This window comes from Ursus americanus, chromosome 1 (genome assembly GCF_024610735.1).
Source record: "Ursus americanus isolate L20-20 chromosome 1, mUrsAme1.1.p, whole genome shotgun sequence".
In the NCBI taxonomy this organism is placed as follows: Eukaryota; Metazoa; Chordata; class Mammalia; order Carnivora; family Ursidae; genus Ursus; species Ursus americanus.
This window is the reverse complement of record NC_142127.1, coordinates 26,278,415-26,295,777: the sequence shown is the minus strand read 5'-3', so window position 1 is coordinate 26,295,777 and position 17,363 is coordinate 26,278,415. Positions and strand designations below refer to the sequence as shown.

General features: G+C 38.9%; 1 protein-coding gene across 6 annotated transcripts in view; it reads right to left on the bottom strand.

Annotated features, from left to right (window-relative positions):
* Positions 1 to 17,363, bottom strand: part of LOC148110725 (uncharacterized) — a 149,516-nt gene that overhangs the window by 110,647 nt on the left and 21,506 nt on the right. For 4 of the 6 annotated variants that reach the window (XR_015723732.1, XR_015723734.1, XR_015723735.1 and 1 more), the window contains exons 3-4: positions 13,378 to 13,517; positions 6,117 to 6,158 (exon numbers count right to left, since the gene is read on the bottom strand). The gene's annotated coding sequence lies outside the window, so the exon portion shown is untranslated. Of the gene's footprint in view, positions 1 to 3,802; positions 6,159 to 13,377; positions 13,518 to 17,363 lie in introns of those variants that run through there. The other 2 variants (XM_087860606.1, XM_087860607.1) reach the window with 2 other exon arrangements.

Genomic DNA, 17,363 nt, shown 5'->3' with positions numbered 1-17,363 from the left:
AAAGGAAAGTGACTGCTGAGAGAATGAGGAGAGAGAGAGAAGCAAGGAGTCTGAGCGAGAAGTGAGTAGAGATAGAAGCAGTAGGGCAGAGGAAGCAAGAAAGGAGGAACAAAAGAAGAGAAATTGAAGAGTGGGTGGGAGGAAGAACAAATGAGAAGAGCGTTCAACCAGGGCACATACACCTAACCCCATGAAATTAACATCATGAGAATAATCCAGTGCCTCTGTATAGAGAGAACAAGGGGTTGGATCAAGTGGCAGGGCCTCATACATGAGAAAGCCAACCGACCTCTTGGTAGGCAGCCACTGAAATGGCCCCTGCCTCCTGATATTCATATCCTGTGTAATCCCCTCCCACTGGTAGTGGGCTGGACCTAGTGACTCACTTCTAACCAACAGAACACAGAAATAGTGACAGGGTGTCTCTTCCAAGATTAAGTTAGAAAAAAAATGTCCTGGCTTCCACCTTGCTTGTGCTCTCTTACTCTGTCACTTGTCCACTCTGAGGGATGTCAGCTTCCATCTTGTGAGCTGTCCTATGGAAAGGGCCATGTGATATGGGATGAGGATGGCTTCTGACCAACAGCTAGTAAGAAAATGGGGCCCTCAATCCAATAGCTCCCCAGGAACTAAATCCTGCTAACAACTACCAGAGTTTAGAAGCAAATCCTTCCTCAATTGAGCCTTTAGGTGAGACTGCAACCCTGGCTAACACCTTGATGATGGCTTTGAGAAGTCTTTGAGGCAGAGGCACTTAAGCAACCCTCAGATTCCTAACCCATGGAAACTGTGACATAATAAATATTTGTTGTTTTAATGTGCTGGTCTTTAGGATAATTTATTACACATCAATATACACATTTGTGTATAATCAATATACACATTTAATATGAATTTGACCACTTTGCCCAAGATTAACTCCAGATTAGCAGCTGGACTGCTAAGGCAGCCCAAATAGACTTAATAACAGAATTATGAAGACCCAGCCTCTGATAAACTTAACATGGTTTAAATTAATTGGCAAATCTCGCTCATGTTTCACACAGATACCTGAGTTTGAGGACCGACTGTGGGTCAGGTACTTACTAACTCTAAGATAACGGCCAAGTCATTTAACCTCTCTGAGGCACAGCCTTCACATGTGGAAAATGGGGCTAATAATTATCCCTGCTTGTCATGCCTGTCATGAGATTGACTTGAGGTCACATAATTGAAACTACTTTGGAAATTATAAAGTTAGTCATAATGTGAGTACTTAGGAGACTATGGCAGTCCCACTCATGGGATTTTTCTGGGCTAATAACATCTTAAATACTTGCAACTCCTTAAAAAGTATTTCCTCTTTTTTATGAGGCAAAAGATAATATCTCTGTAGTTCTTAAGTTTTGACACAACTAAAAATATCTTAAAGTTTTATTCAGTTTTTCCAAACCTAAGGCTATTCTATCCATGTCCATCTTAAACTTGGTCATTTCTTATATATTGAATACTTGGTCAAATAAGTCTAAAAATTTTCTTTATTTTCAAGGTGAATGTCTTACGCGACTCGCTCTAGAAACAGAACGAGATAGGAATTCTTGTTCAAATGACTTTTTTTTTTTTTGGAGGGGTGTTTGAAGAAGGAAAGGGAAGAAAGAAGGAAAGAACACTAGACAGGAAAGTGGGCTCCTCTGGAGACAAGTTCAGCTGACACCATGGAGAAGCTCTGGAGCACCTCAGCACTTGTCCACCTTGAGGCCTAGAGGCTGGCCTTTGCGAGCTTCCTCCTTCCCAGGCAATTTTCCGGGGAAGGTGGCAGCGCTGAGTTTACCAGCCACACTCAAAGCAGCCAGGGGAGCACGTACCAGCCACTGAAGGGGATCTAGGCAGGGTTCCAACAGCATCCCCTCCAGAGTACATACAGCATGATTTCTCATGGTATTTTATCATCATTTCTGCAAGTAAGTCTTGTTATGCTAAACATTTCAGCGTCGATCACTTTTATACCAGCTGTGTTCAATTGACAGTGTGGAAAAATAAAAATTTGTCTCTAATCAGAGTTGTAAACCTTAGTTCAGCTCAGATAAAAAAGAAAGGGAATATCTGGGAGATCTTTTTTCTCCTAAACTATAGACCATTAAGAAATATACATAAGAGGGGCACCTGGGCGGCTCAGTTGGTTAAGCATCTGCCTTCTGCCGAGGTCATGATCTCAGGGTCCTGGGATTGAGCCCCATGTCAAGCCTCATGTCAGGCTCCCTGCTCAGCAGGGAGCCGGCTTCTCCCTCTCCTCTGCCCCTCCCCCTGCTTGTGCGCTCTCACTCTCTCTCTCAAATAAATAAAATCTTAAAAAGAATATATATATATATATATATATATATATATATATATATATATATATATATATATGAGATACTTAAGCAAGGCTGAGGCAAGGAGAGCACCTGGGAAATAAGAGTTTCTCAATAAGCCCAAGTGGGAGAAGAGTCAGGGAGATTGTGAAGGAGTTTGAACTGAGGTCCCTGAGAGAAGCACAGGCAAAAAAAAAAAAAAAAAAAAAAAAATCCATGCCAGTGCCCATGAGGGAGGTGGAGGGCAGGGGGTAAGGAATGATGACTTCAAAGAGAAGATATCTCAACCAGTTTGGAATCACAGGCGTGTCCTAACCACCTCTCCTATCAAGCTTTTCTCTGTTTCTCCAATCTGACATGGCCCACTTTTTTCCTTATAAATTGTTTACATTTGAAAAGCTCAATCATGAAACAGAAGACCGTAAAACTTCTGTTTATCCAGTGGTTATTACTCACACTTGAGCTAAAGCTTCCTGAAACGTTATTGCTCTTGGTTGCATTTTTTGGGGGTATTTGTCGGAAAATATATTTTGACAACAGTTGCCTAGAAGAAATTCTCGAGCTTCCGAATGCATGAGAGGCTTTACAGAGGAACTCAAATGAGAAAGTGGAATCTGGGGTTTATACACGGTACGGGGCTCCCAGCCTTCCCTCCTCCTAGCATGGATGCATGATCAGTGCCAACCCTCATTTGTGTTTCTGACATTAATGAATTTTGGCTTTTTTAGTATATCTGAAAAAAAATTGGAGCTTCCCATGAATAAAACACTACAGTGGCAATAATATTTCAACCAGGATTCAGTCGCTTTCCATCATTCTCAAACATAGGTTACCAGTTTTTAAAACTACTTCAGCCAGGGACTGTTTATGTACGATAAAACTAAAATGTAAACGTGGGTTTAAGGTGATCGCCCAGTTGCTTTACAGAACAAAATATCTGCTGGTTTTCAAACTTATATTGAAACAGTATGTTAGTTCTGTTCTGACAGTATATAAAGATACTGGGTTTCCCAGACACATAAGCAAAGTCTTTTATGAGCTCATAAAGGCTAGACTTAGGAATATTTAAGTATTGGGTAGTTCATAGAACAATCTCTTTAGTCATTCAGCTAACGTAGTAGACAACCACAGTTTATTCTTCTTAGATCTCTTCCTCTCATTTTTTATATTCTTAGGAGGTGAAAGGTATTTAGAAAAGACCTAAATACATTTTTTATTATTATTGAACTATCAAAGATGTGCTCTCTTGTGGGACTCCCTTCACTTCCTCACTCTGTGTATGTTAACCCACTTCAGAGACGATGGTGAAATGAACCCAAAGTGCCAACTTACTATTTGCATTATAAATGGAGGCACAAAAGGATATTTTAAAACTTTTGGTTCATCTGGCATATCAAAGATTTCTTTCTAAGCTACTTCAGTGACTGCATTGAAGTAAACTGAAAGCAATAGCTTAAAAGGGGTGAAAAAAATTATTAAAAAAAAAAAACATCTTATTTCCATGGAAAAATTCAGTTTACTCTCCTAACCTCCCCCCCCCCCCCCGCCTTTTGAATTACTTCTCTTTCTTACCCTCTTCTCTATTTGCAGGACTCAACAAGGAGGGAATCTGGAGCTTTCAGAATTCAAGTGTCAACTAGTTCTCTCTGGAGTACAATCTATTTTCCTTGCCTTGTCAAATTTGCACTCAAACTTCTAGCAAATAGTCTAACTCCCATTGTTTATTCTATTGAGCTAATTACCAATATTACAGCTTTGACTCTATCCATGTGTCTACTATTTCCCTCTGCTTCATGAAGTACCCAACAGAATTACAGGTCATTAGAATGTCTACCTGAGAGTCAATATAAGTGAAGCTGATGAAATTTAAACAAGAAGTTTCCACGTCTTAACAATTGCTACAGCTTTCTTAACTTCCCCCTTTGACCTTCATAGATCTGTGGTTTTGTTTTCTGTTTTCAAAATGGAGGCCAGGCCTTCCTAAGAATCAAGGGAATGTTGAACTGGGCGGTAGACAAGTGGTGTTTCAGTTTGACAAAATTGCCACTGAAAATGGTACAATCCTCATGGGCTCCTGCAAACTGAACCAATCAGAGTTCCTGGAAGAGGCAGTCTGCCATGTGGTACTGACAGTGCCTATGGAAGGAACTGACTCCTGTTTAGCATTATCTTGGGGGAGTAGAGATGTAAGAGCTGATGACTCTTCATGGGCTCAGAGGATGAAGAAATATGAAATGCTCACAGAATATGAAATCTTATTATCAGAACACTAGCAGGAAGGCAAAATACTTTGGTCACCAAATTCCTAGAAGTAAAATGCACACTATTACTAAATTTGTCTATACAGTGATTACAGTGATGTGTCTCTAAAATGAAAAGATATGCCCAGGGGCACCTGGGTGGTTCAGTCGGTTAAGCATCTGCCTTCAGCCCAGGTCATGACCCCAGTGTCCTGGGATTGAGTCCTGTATTGAGCTCCATGCTCAGCGGGGAGCCTGTTTCTCCCTCCGCCCCTCCCCTTGCTTGTGCTCGTGCTCTCTCTCTCTCTGACAAATAAGCAAACAAAATCTTAAAAAAAAAAAAAAAGGCTCGTATTTGACCATTTGTCATTTCCAAGTATTATTTTAACTATGTGCTCTCTAGAGAAGATATCCTATCTGCCTCTCATTTTACAGTGCTAGAGTAAATTTATACTAAATTTCGTTTATAATAAATTAGTTTAACATCTGACATATATGCACCTACAATATCAAGCGCCTACAAAACTATGCCAAATTTTGCTTTTTATCACATTTTATTATACTTTATGCTGATAGGAAAATAGTTCACATGGGAACAGAGATCAGTCTCTTTGTTCGGATTTTTGTTTAACATAAGAAATTTTCCTGGATGCAAAAAGTTGAGGACATAGAACTCCAGTTATACTTCCGCTGACTTTTTTTCAGTGTTATCCTTTGGAAATACATACAAATGGGCACCCAACCCTCTGAACATTCACCCCACCACACACCCTGACTACCACCCAAACAAAAACAAGAAGGAAAAAATAACAAGATATCAACACAGATTCAGTACAACAATATTAAGATCACATTTGGGATAACGCTGATGAAGGGAGATGCTCCCATCACCATTTAACAATACGGAGCTTAATAGCCTGGAGGTACATCTGTCTCTAATTAAGTTAGGGACTATAGTATGCCATCATTTCGGCTTTGCAATGAAATTCATTTCTTTAGGGTGGTTAGATACTTGATCTGAGAAACTACTGTCTAGTCTTGAAGTATAATGCAAAAGTTGCTTCCCAATCAAGCCAGAATACTTAGCTATCAGGCAAATTAGGTCAGTATTGTTTTTAACAAATCAGACTGTCGGAAAGACATCCATGTGTCACGAACTTTGGTATCACGTAGCTACACTCAAGCCACAATATAAGCTTCAACTGTGAATCCTGAATGCATTTATTCATTGTCTATCAATTTGCCACCGTTTCTAAAGTGCAAGTTCATAAAAAATCATAGAAATTGATATTTTCTTGAGGCTGCATAAAGCTTCAAATTATATTTGGCAATGACTCATTCTAGAGGAAAACTTTAGTAATGTTCTATCATTGCCACATATTCCTGTGCTTCTGTTAGAAACACCTCAGTATCTTTCCCTTTCTGCCACTACCTCGTACCTACTTCCTCCAGAGTTATGAGACTCAAGGTCACGTTATAATGACTTCTGCCGTATTTCACTACGACTTCTTTCCAATCTCGCCACGAAGTCTTCCTGGAAACATACCTCCTTTAAATTGTCCATCCAGATTTCTCAGGGGAAGTCGACCTGACACTAATAAGGAAACAAATAAAAATTCATAATAATGCAAAGGAGGCCAGAACCATTATATTTGAACATCTCTGTTCTAGTCTCAACCCTGTTGGCATTTCTGTAAAGTGTCCTTCTCATAGACTTCCTAATCAGTATAATTTAAAGGTGTATTTAGCATAATTTCTTAAGATTCCATATAAATCAGACGTCAAAATGTCACCTGCAAATCTCTATATTTAAACAAGATTTTTAAGCAAATGCATAGCTATTGGAAAATAGCTATGAAATTTGGTATATTTAAACATGAGAGAAAACAGAAATTTTCGTAGAAAAAGATCCACTCTTGCCCATCCCTCCACCTAGGAAAGAAACACATGTTATGGATGGAAACATCTAATTGGACAAACACAGACAAGGGCTAAATCCTATGAGACACTATAAGATCAGTCTGATTATTAATGATAAACGTCTTATTGTTCATTGCTAACACTGTCTGAAAAAAATCCTGGATTTCATTTCATCTCTGCCAGCACTAAAAAATTCAGAAAGCAACGATTTCTAAGACAGTCCATGTCGCAAGAATGGCCACTCTCGGTGTGCCTGATACGATTGACGACCCCTTCTCCACATCAGGTTCACATACACCGGAGTGGGTTTTCCTGTTGTTCTGACACATGCCTTTCTTCCCACACGAACAATAAAAGTTCGGTGTGCTCTCTTACTGCAGCAGTTCCTTCCTGAGCACAAGTGTGTCTTATCTATTGAGAAATTCTGACACCAGGTAGATAGCTGTTTATGTCAAAAAGCATCTCTTAGGCAGATAACCGTTTCAAGAACCTAGATAAATGAGCAAGTTCTCTGTGCATATATAAAACACTGCAAATATAAGATGGCTTTTTTTCTGGAAAGGCTAGTATGCATCTCTATGGTGGCTATTTCTGCATACGACCCTGTCGTGTCCGTGTTGTAAGGCTCTCCAACAGCTGCGCACCCCCGCTAACCTCTGCACGGTGTGTCCCGGCTCCGTTTCTACAGTCTCGCCAAGACTGAAAAACCGATTGCTCTTCCCTAAATACTTCTTGCTTTCTCCTACTTTCCTACACAGGGATTATGCTCAGAAAACAACAACCAAACATACAAACCACCTTTGCTTTCTTCCTAGATCTCAGCCAGGGCCGAGAGTTAGCAGGTGCAGCCGACCTTCAGCTTGCTGGGCCCCGCCAACTCACCCCCACTCTGTTCTTGCTGCTGAAAAGGGGTCAATCAGATAAACTAACTTAGGTTCACGTGTTAACACGTTACTGATCTATCCTTCCAGGTAACTAAATCTCTTATCTGAGTGTAAGTGTACAATGGTTAGATAAGACCTCAGTCACCCATTTGTTATTTCTTAAACACTAAGTATGTGTGGAGCACCCTGCTGAGGTTACAAAGATGAATAAGAGAGTTCTCAGGCTCCCGAGCTCACAGTTCGGGGAAGTCAGCAGATAGAAACAGCACGGTAAACGCGGCCATAGGGATATGTACAGGATGTCCTGGGAAAACAGGGGGAAAGTCAAGGTCACACAGCTTTCTGGAAAGGAGTAGGAGCAGGAGGAAGTCCAGACACCAAATAATACGAGAATCATAAGGTCTGGACTGTGCTAAGGGGCCAACATTTTTACTTCCTTGTGTGCCGAACGCTTCGCAGCCACCTCAGATGAAACACTGCACTCAAGCACTGTGAGCTCTCCCTCCTGAATTTGTTTCCTCATGTGTCCCCTTTCGTCCAAACACACTGCTTCAGTCCCAGGCCTCATCATCTACCTGGACTATGACATCCCTAGTCCCTAGGTTCTTCTAATTGGTCTCTGGCCTCCACGCCGTTAGCATATTGAGTTTGCCAAAATGAAAATCCGTAACACATCTGGTGGATTGGGGTAAGAGTCTGAGAACGACACCCAAAAGAAGTGACTCCTGACATATTACCAAGTAGAGAAAAGCGAGAGGGGCATTCCAGAGGAAGGAGCAGCCTGAACAAAATTATGGAGGTGGGACGAAGTGTGGTGTGAGTAAGAAAATATCTAAACTTCAGCATTTGCATAAGGGTAGACTCTGATTTGAATGATCGCCAGCCAATGGAAGAGATAGTTAAGTGAGTAGGGGAAGACATGTAGTCAGCCTTCCCAAAACAGCAACTTCCTTTTTTGACACTGAGACCAGCCCTAACTTCAGATTTTCTCTTCCACTCACAAATCCTCCTCCAGAGTACGTGCTTCCCCTCCTTTCACTAACTTAAACTACTTCATCCATCCCCTCAGATTTAATTGGTTCCTATAATTCTTTATAATTATTTTGAGATCATTTTCAATTATTACCTCATCTCCCCCACAACACTTTGGAGACAGGAGACCTGAATGCTACTTCTTTCTCCCTTCCCTTTCAGGACATCTTAGACCTCTGTAAATGCTGTGCGTCTGCCATCCGACATAGCATTTCATAAACAGAAGCAGATAATTATTTTTTCGTAATTGTTTCTCAGGCAGGTAGCGTCCAAGGTCATTAGATATGAAATGGTAGTACAACTGGCTACCACTTGAGAATGCCTGCAACAGACCAGGTGTCTTGCACCTGTTGTCTCCTTTAATCTTCACATCACATCAGTATTGTGACATTGGTATAATTACCCGATTTTTCAGATGAGAAAACGGAAGCTCAGAGAGATTAATTTACTCCAGTTTTTCAACATTCAATGAACAAATATTTGCAGACATACTCATAATGGAGATCTGATGCTTAGTTAAAAGAAAACACGGTCCATGCCCATATGAAACTTACAGCCTAGTAAAGAAATCAGGCACTAAACAATTGAATGTGAAATGATGCATTTGGGAGGTTTTAACTTGGTCACCAGAGTCAAGAGAAAATCTTATTGTGGAAGGAAGGTAAAAGTATCCAGGATTTAATCATGGGAAGTAAGAAGGAAAGATTCTTTCTGGTGTAACACAGAGGACTCAGGATGAAAACCTACATCCGTCTGACTTACAAGTTCAAGGTCCAAGTATTTTTTAAATCCATGAGATCAAAAGAAACAGTTTAAACTCACACAGTTCTCATTGGTCACTTTGAAGAATGCTAGAAAATAAGTTGAAACTGGTAAATAAAGGGTTAAATCCAGTATTTATCCTGAGTTACATATACAAATTATAATGAACATGTAATTCTTCAACTAATCAAGTAGGGGAAGTTTCTTTTAATAAAAATATTTTAGCTAGTAAGATAAAAAGAAATTATATTAATAGAATTAATATACTGCAGCCCATAATGAATTAAGAAATCTAGATAATAATAACAGCTACTAATATCACAAAAAAAGGAGGCAATGAGAAATACACTACACATCTATGAAGAGTTGTCAAAAAAAAAAAGCAGAATCTAATTATGCCTTTAAAGTATCAATTTATAGGAAACAGAGGGGACATCTCAAGAGATAACACTGAAATGTAACCATTAAAATCAGAAAATTCACGGGACAAATGACTCAGTTTCTTCACCAAATCGATGTTAAGAAAAAAAATTGGAAAGATAGACGGATACCTATAGATTAAGAGACTGAAGAGAGACATATTCCCCAAGCTATCTATGGACTTATTAGGATCCAGATTCAAACAAATTGTATATATATATATATATATATATATATATATATATTATATATTATATATATATATATATATATATATTATATATTTATATATATATATGAAATTTATTTATAGAAATTTATATTTATATATAGAAATATATATATGAGAAAATTGGAGAAATCTGAACTTTGACTTGTTACTGAATAATATTAAGGAATTTTTGTTAAATTTTCAAGTGTGTTAATAATATTGCAATTGCCTTTTAAATAAAAAGAATTCTTAACTTTTAGAGGTATGTTTGAAAATATGTACAGATAAAAAAATGTGACAGACTTGCCCCAAATCATCTTAGTAAAATAAGATTAAGTGGAGATATACATGAAACAAGATTGTCCATGAATTGATTGTTGAATCTTAATGGGAACATGGGGATTCGTTATATTCTTCACTACATTTGTGTATATGTTTGGAACATATAAATTTCAATCATGGATTTGATGTAATTTTTCAACCTAAGTCTTTTCTCTTTCCTGTGCTCCTCTCTGCCTCCTCCCTCCATCAGAAAAAGGGATCATGTGAGCCATGGGGCTATTCTTGCTTTAATTACCATCCTCTCTCTTGCTGGACAAGGTGATTCTTCACCAAAATGTAGTTTGGCTGACTCTGAAATACGCTACCAGACATACACTTTTCAGCCCCGACCCTAAGCAGCTGAAAAAGTGCACACCCTTCAGAACTATTTAGATTATACCCTGTCACACCTCTTCCTCATTTTCAACTTCACTTTTTACCATCGTGCATTTTGACATCATGGACATTTACAATTATCAGCAAGGACACAGGCCTTCTCCATAGTTACTGTAAGTTTACTTAGTGTTTACATAGAAAAGTCCAGAGTCAGTGGCATGCAAACTCAAACCCTTAGAGACCTTTGGGTCCAGCTCCCTCCATTCCCAGAGGTAGTAAGTTAGTCCCCAACAGGTGAGAGGACTTGCCCAGAGTACGCACTGAACAGTAATGCCAGACCTGGACAGTTTAAAATGACAAACATGGTGTTCCTCTCCAATTCTCTGTCTCCAAGAACAGAGGATCGTTCAAGACTATGCATTTAGGATTCATTTTACCCAATGTGTCCCCAAAATGTACAACCCTAAACAATACAGTTGACTCTCTTGAGGGCCCTCCCTTTCCCAGGCTAGCGCGGTAGCACTGATCACGAGCGGACGCAGGTCCTGGCTCAGGCAGGGACACTCAGAGGCTCTGAGGTGCTGCTGAACCACTAACGGGTCGCTCCATGAACAGTGCACCGTAGCCCAGCCTTTCTCACCCACAAGATGCCCGGATGTGTTTTCAGCCCGCAATGTTGAATGCTTCTTTTATTTTGACCTTCTCTTAGTCCTTGCAGAGGTTCCTTTATTTATAGTTTCAAAAAGCCTTGTATACATATCAAAAATTACTAGTGCACATATTAAACACTCTTTTTCTGTCACTTGACACTAAACAGATACAAAACCAAACCAAATTCACATCCTTGATTAGTGCTCTGGCATCAGTCATTCCTGAGCTGAAGCAATTGGATGAGTGACCCCTGAAAATAGTGTGACAATTTCTTCTCTGTTAATTTCCTATAAATGCATAAAATTCTGCCATCCCATTCTGTAAGTTTTATCGTTTTCCAAGAAAGTCATACCCAAGAATAACAACTGAATCGCCCGAGGTCTCAGAGGTGGTGAGGACATTGCCGAGAGCTAGGCCTCTAACTGACCCCAAACCCACTCCTTCCACACAGCACCAGAGGGAGAAAAGTACCGTGTGGGCGTCTTTCAGAACTCAGAGGACAAACACTCTCCCCAGGAAGGGACCATTGGGACCTTAAGGCCCTCTGTTCTTTAATTCCTCTTCATGATCCTCCTGAAAAAGGCCAACCCAGGTTCTGTGCTTTTGAGAGAGAGCCGTAAAATGGCTGCAGGAGAACAGCCTCAGAGTGAACCTGATACTGGGTGTGTGTAAATGGTTCATGACTCTGCTGTTTAGCGCACATGAGTCACCCAGAACACAGTGAGGCTCCAACATAAACCATGTCCTCAGGCCTCACCCACAGCCCCTGCCACAAGCTTATTCACACATGATGTGCTAGCCTGGCACTCCAAAGCCCCAAATCATCTGTGAGTCAGAGCTCATTACGTGGAACACTTCAGACTTGCTGTCCTAATGCTTGCCCATTATTTTCTTCCTTTCTTCCTTCTTTTCTTTTTTCTTTTCTCTCTCTCTTGTCTCTTTCTTTCTTTTTGGGCTACGAAGGAATTCACTGATCAAATATTTCATTCATTTCACTAGACCCTCACTTTTGAGGGAAATGGATGCATGCATATTTTCACATGTATTTTTAACAGAAAATGAGGAAATCAACAACAACATGGGTTTCTTGGTCATTTTCAGTTCTTCAGAACATCTCATTAACAAGAGCAAACCTATCTCTTGGACATTCTATTGAATTAAGGATTCACTTTAATCAATAATCATGCAATATTTCTAGATAAAAATTGAGCAGAATAAGCCATTGGGTATGTGCTAGAGATTTTTCTTTTGTTTTAGCTACATCATTTAAATAGACTCCCTATTTCAAGCTCCAAGCTGCTCTTTTTTCTTCTTTTTTTAAAAGTATAGTTGACATACTATATTAGTTTCAGGTGTACAACATAGTGATTCAACTTTTATATACATCATGACATGATCGCCCATGATAAGTCCACTCACCATCTGTCACCATACAAAATTATTACAATATTATTGACTATGTTCCCTAAGCTGTACTTACATTCCCACGACTTATTTATTTCAGAACTGGAGGTTTGTACATCTCAATCTCATTCACCCATTACCTCTCTGGCAACCATCTTCTCCCCTCTGACAACCACCAGTTTGTTCTTTGTATCTATGAGTCTGTTTCTGTTTTGTTTTCTTCATTTTGTTTCTTTGCTTTTTAGATTCCACTTATAAATGGTAGGGGTGGAAGCCACTTTGGTTGGGGGGGTAGACTGTCTGCCCCAGTGGGTCCACAGTGGAACATGGGGGTAGGGTGAGCAGTGACGGCAAGGTAGATGGAGAGAGTCAAAAATGGCACCTGCCAGCACCAGGCCAGCAAGGTAGAAGGAGAGTAAAAATGGTGGTGCCTGACAGTATACTGTTCCCAAGGAAAGTTCCTACAGATCTCTGCCCCTCCAGCACATGCCCTAAAATTAGTCAATGAATCTTTTTCACATATGACCCAAGTGCTTTTCAAATCACCACCTCTGGCGTGGGTCTCAGAGTGAGGGAGTTTGTGTATGAACCCTTTAAGAGTGAAGTCTTGGTTTCCCACAGTCCTCCAGCTCTCCTGGACTTTGCCCCACTGGTTTTCAAGGCTGGGTATTACAAGGACTCATCTTCCTAGGGGGAGCCCCATGGCTAGGGTACCCAATGAGGCATCTGAACCCCTCCCTTCTCAGGGAGGACTTCCACACTCGTGATATCCCTCCTGCTGTGGGTCACCATGCAGGGGGTATGCTCACTGACTAGACCACATCTCGGCCTCTCCCACCTGTCTCAATGTGGCTTTTTCTTTTTACCTTTAGTTGCGGAACACCTGTTCTGCCAGGCTTCAGGTCGTTCTCAGAGACTGTGCTACATGTGGTCATGGTGTCGGTGTGTCCGTGGGAGGTCCGCTTAGGATCTTGATCACTGGGAGGTAGGCTCTAGTTACTACCTTCTTAACAGAACCAAGGAGAGGAACATGGAGAGAGAGAGGGACAAGCTGTTACTTATGCCGCAAAGGATATGAAACAGGACCAAAGGCACCGAGAAGAAAACATTCCACATTTAGCTTCATCTAAAGGTGATCAAAGGCTCTGGAGCCAGACATCTGATTTCCAAGCCCAGCTCTGCACTGCCCCTTAGGCATATGTGTGATTGTGGGCACGTTACCCCTGCCGCAGGTTGCCTCTCAGGCAAATAGAAATAAAATAGCATCTACCTTATAGGGCTTACTCTTGCTCAAACAATAACATGTAGAAAATATAAATATATATACTATTGTTTTGCCTTCAGAATACCTTGTTTTAAAACCAACTATGTCGTTAGTACATAAACCATGACATTTAACCCATTAACCCATTGCAGCAAAGATAATTGAATTTGGAAAGCTTTGTTAATTATAAGCTTGCTCCATATTTGATATCTGGAGTTGGAAAACAAAATAAGTTGGAAACTGCTTAACTAATATAAGCCTCAGTGATATCTTCAGGGAGTTTAAAATTATAATCTTTAATAATTGATCCTTTCATGTAATTCTATCTTAGATCTACGTCTAGGTATCTTTAACTTTGAGGTTCATGAGCTTATTTATCTTCTCGCTAAAGTTCAAAATCTAATTTCTAACACAGGTTACTTACTGTAATAAACCCTACGAGCTTTAAAATGACAAGTTGAAAGATACAATTTTTTAGAGTTATGAATTAATAGCCATATATGTCAAAGACTTTGAAAGTGCCAACTTTTTCATATTTATAGATATATTATTGAAATGATAAAAAATGAACTGCGGAAAGAGGAAAGAACTGAGAACCACATATAATGAATCAAACATACTTAACAAGACATGTACAGACACTTCGGTGTGCATCTCTTTTATTACATTACATTAATCAAACACTGTTAAAGACATCCATCCGAGCAAAGTGTCACAATGATATTCTATAAAAACATTCTTTTGAAAAGAGTCCATCCTGACAGCCATATCAACTATATTGTCTTAAGTGATTGTCAGACCCACATTACTCAGAAATTAAGACAATTTATGTGCGTGCCTCTTGAGCTCCCTTCCCTCCCTCCGCCCGCTTACTTCCACCCCACCCCCACCAAAGCTGGCTTTTTAAAAGAAAATAATTTAATTAGAGAAAATGCACAAACTCTGATAATGACTCATAAAAGTCTGGCTTTCAATGATTTAAGTTTTTTTTGAGAGCAGGATATCAATTCTTCTCATTTTTAAAGTTTCACAAATTACAAGGGAAACTGATGATTTTTAGCAACATAATTAATATGACCTTAAGAGGACTTTTTCCTAACGTAACATAGAAATGATGGCTGTACATAGTTATAACGAGCTATCTTTTCATTTTCATATTGATAAACTACCTGAGTATTGCAATTTTTATATGTAACTGTTCGTAATGTGTGTTTGGATTTCTCTGCTTAAATTCTATTGTGTTCTGTTAGAGTCCTACTTTATTGCAAATGAAAGCTATCACTTAATATTCTATTTAATATTAAGATGAACACATATGAAAGCAAATAGATGAGGAAAATGAGCAATCTCTCAGGATCTGTCGCCATCGGGCTATACAAAAATCATAATGTATTACTAAGTCTCTTTTGTTATAGTCAGATATTTCAGAGAAAGTAACAATAACATATTAAAAGATACATCTTTTCTTTTCTTAAATAGCTCGTGCAGCTCATCTTTACATTCAGGTAAGATTTACAGTTCTCTACACTTACGTTTTGGTTTTGCCCTTTCTAAATTAGACTAGATCTTCAAACAATTTAGGTACCAATTTTTTTTTAACCTGAGGAAAAAAAAACTTCAAAGAATGTTAGGGCTAGACATTTTTCTTAATTACTATGAAATTGAACAATCAAAATCTAAAAACTAGAAGCTAGTGATTGGATGTGAGACTGACTTTAATATCTTTATTTTTAGAGAAACTATGACGAAATTGATGGCAAGTAGAAAGAGGATTAAAGTGTCCACAAGCTGCTTAGTCAACTATATATAAAAAGCATTTGGAAAAAGGGCAAATTAAGCCAATTACACCTTTGCCTCCATATAAATTCAATTTTCTCTTTCCGTTTGAGAATACAGTTTTTAGTATTTATATTATCCCCTGCCCCTGAAAAAAAAAAAAAACCCACCTAACAAATAAGCAAGTAATTTTTCAGTTTGATAGAAACTATTCTTCTAAAATTACACTAACTGTATAGAAAGAAAATCCAAGGTACTGATATGATGACGTTTTAGCCTGTGTTGAGGCCACCTCCAAAAATCTGGTTCTCTTACTATAAAACACCTATGCAAGTTCTCTCTCTTCCAGTCCTCGGCTCATTCAGTGACCAGCCCCACTTTTTGCTACCACTCCACTACCAGCCTAGTAATTTCTATTTATAACGAATCTCTATTAGCCTTGATCTGCTACATGATTTCTTACTTTTATGTAAAAAAAACCATGACAACCTGGTTAAAAAAAAGAAATCATTCTCATCATTTTCTCTAGTAGGTCAAACTCCCAAACCAAAGCAAGTTCTCCTTTAAGATTTTACATTGAACAGCTAAATTTATTTTATTCTGATTAGCTTTTAAACTTTCTTAAAACTCATCATATAATTGTATTAGCATTCTAGATGTCAGAACACAATTTTATTTGATACTATTTAAACTGAAAGCAAACTTTACCAGAAAATCATGCTAATTTTCTTTAAGCGTTCTGGAAAAGCATGGAAGGTTTTGAATTCAAGCAAATATAAAGTGTATTTATGATTTGGATTTTTACCAGTGTAAAGTGTGTATCTGGCTATTAAGTCTCATGACCACAATCTATTCATCTGTGCTATATGAGAGATTAATAAAAGTGATAATTTAAGCATTTTTCTCTAATCCTGAACATGGCTCTGCAAGCTCAGTACATTACTCTTAATTTGCCAGTGAGGAAATGAAGGTTGAGTTGGATGGAGCTTGCCCGAGTTTGCAGTGGTAGTAAGTAGGCAGAGCCCAAATTGAATGAAATCCAGGCCTTTCCAGCTCCTAAACTATGTTCTTTGGAGCCTACTGGACTGCTGGCATGAGAGAAAGTCAGTCAATTCTCCTTAACAATGACTTATTAGAACCAGTGAGTCAGCGTTCAGAGACGTTCTCCACTAAAAGTAAGTTTGAAACAGCCCCAGAGGGTTGGCCCAAGGAGGCCTTCAGCATTTAGGGAAAGCTCAAAACCAGGCAGGCATTGTGTGGGGCAATTTCCGAAGACGTCATTCTTTAACTGTTTGGACACAAGAATCACAAGAAAATTTTCAAAGCCAAATAACACTTGTTGCATGGGTAAGCCCGCCTTTGCTTTTTTTTTTCCTCTTTACTAATCTAACAAGATTACAAAAAGAAAAGGCACCAAATAAAAAAATAATAATAATAATAATTTAAAACAGAGATCCTCAACTAGCAGCCTGTGACCTAAAATCAGGCCACTGGTTTTGTTTCCCCTACACGAAGATTTTATTTTTTCTAATTAGTTTCAATGCTTTAAAACAGGATATTTTCCCATAAAATTCCAGATTTCTGGCTCCTCTTAAGAATTTAGGAAATCTGGAGGCAAGAATACACAATGGGGAAAAGACAGTCACTTCAATAAATGGTGCTGGGGAAACTGGACAGCTACATGCAAAAGAATGAAGTTGGACCACTTTGTTACACCGTACACAAAAAATAAACTCAAAATGAATTAAAGACCTAAATGTGAGACCTAAAACCATAAAAATCCTAGAAGAGAACAGAGGCAGTAATTTTTCT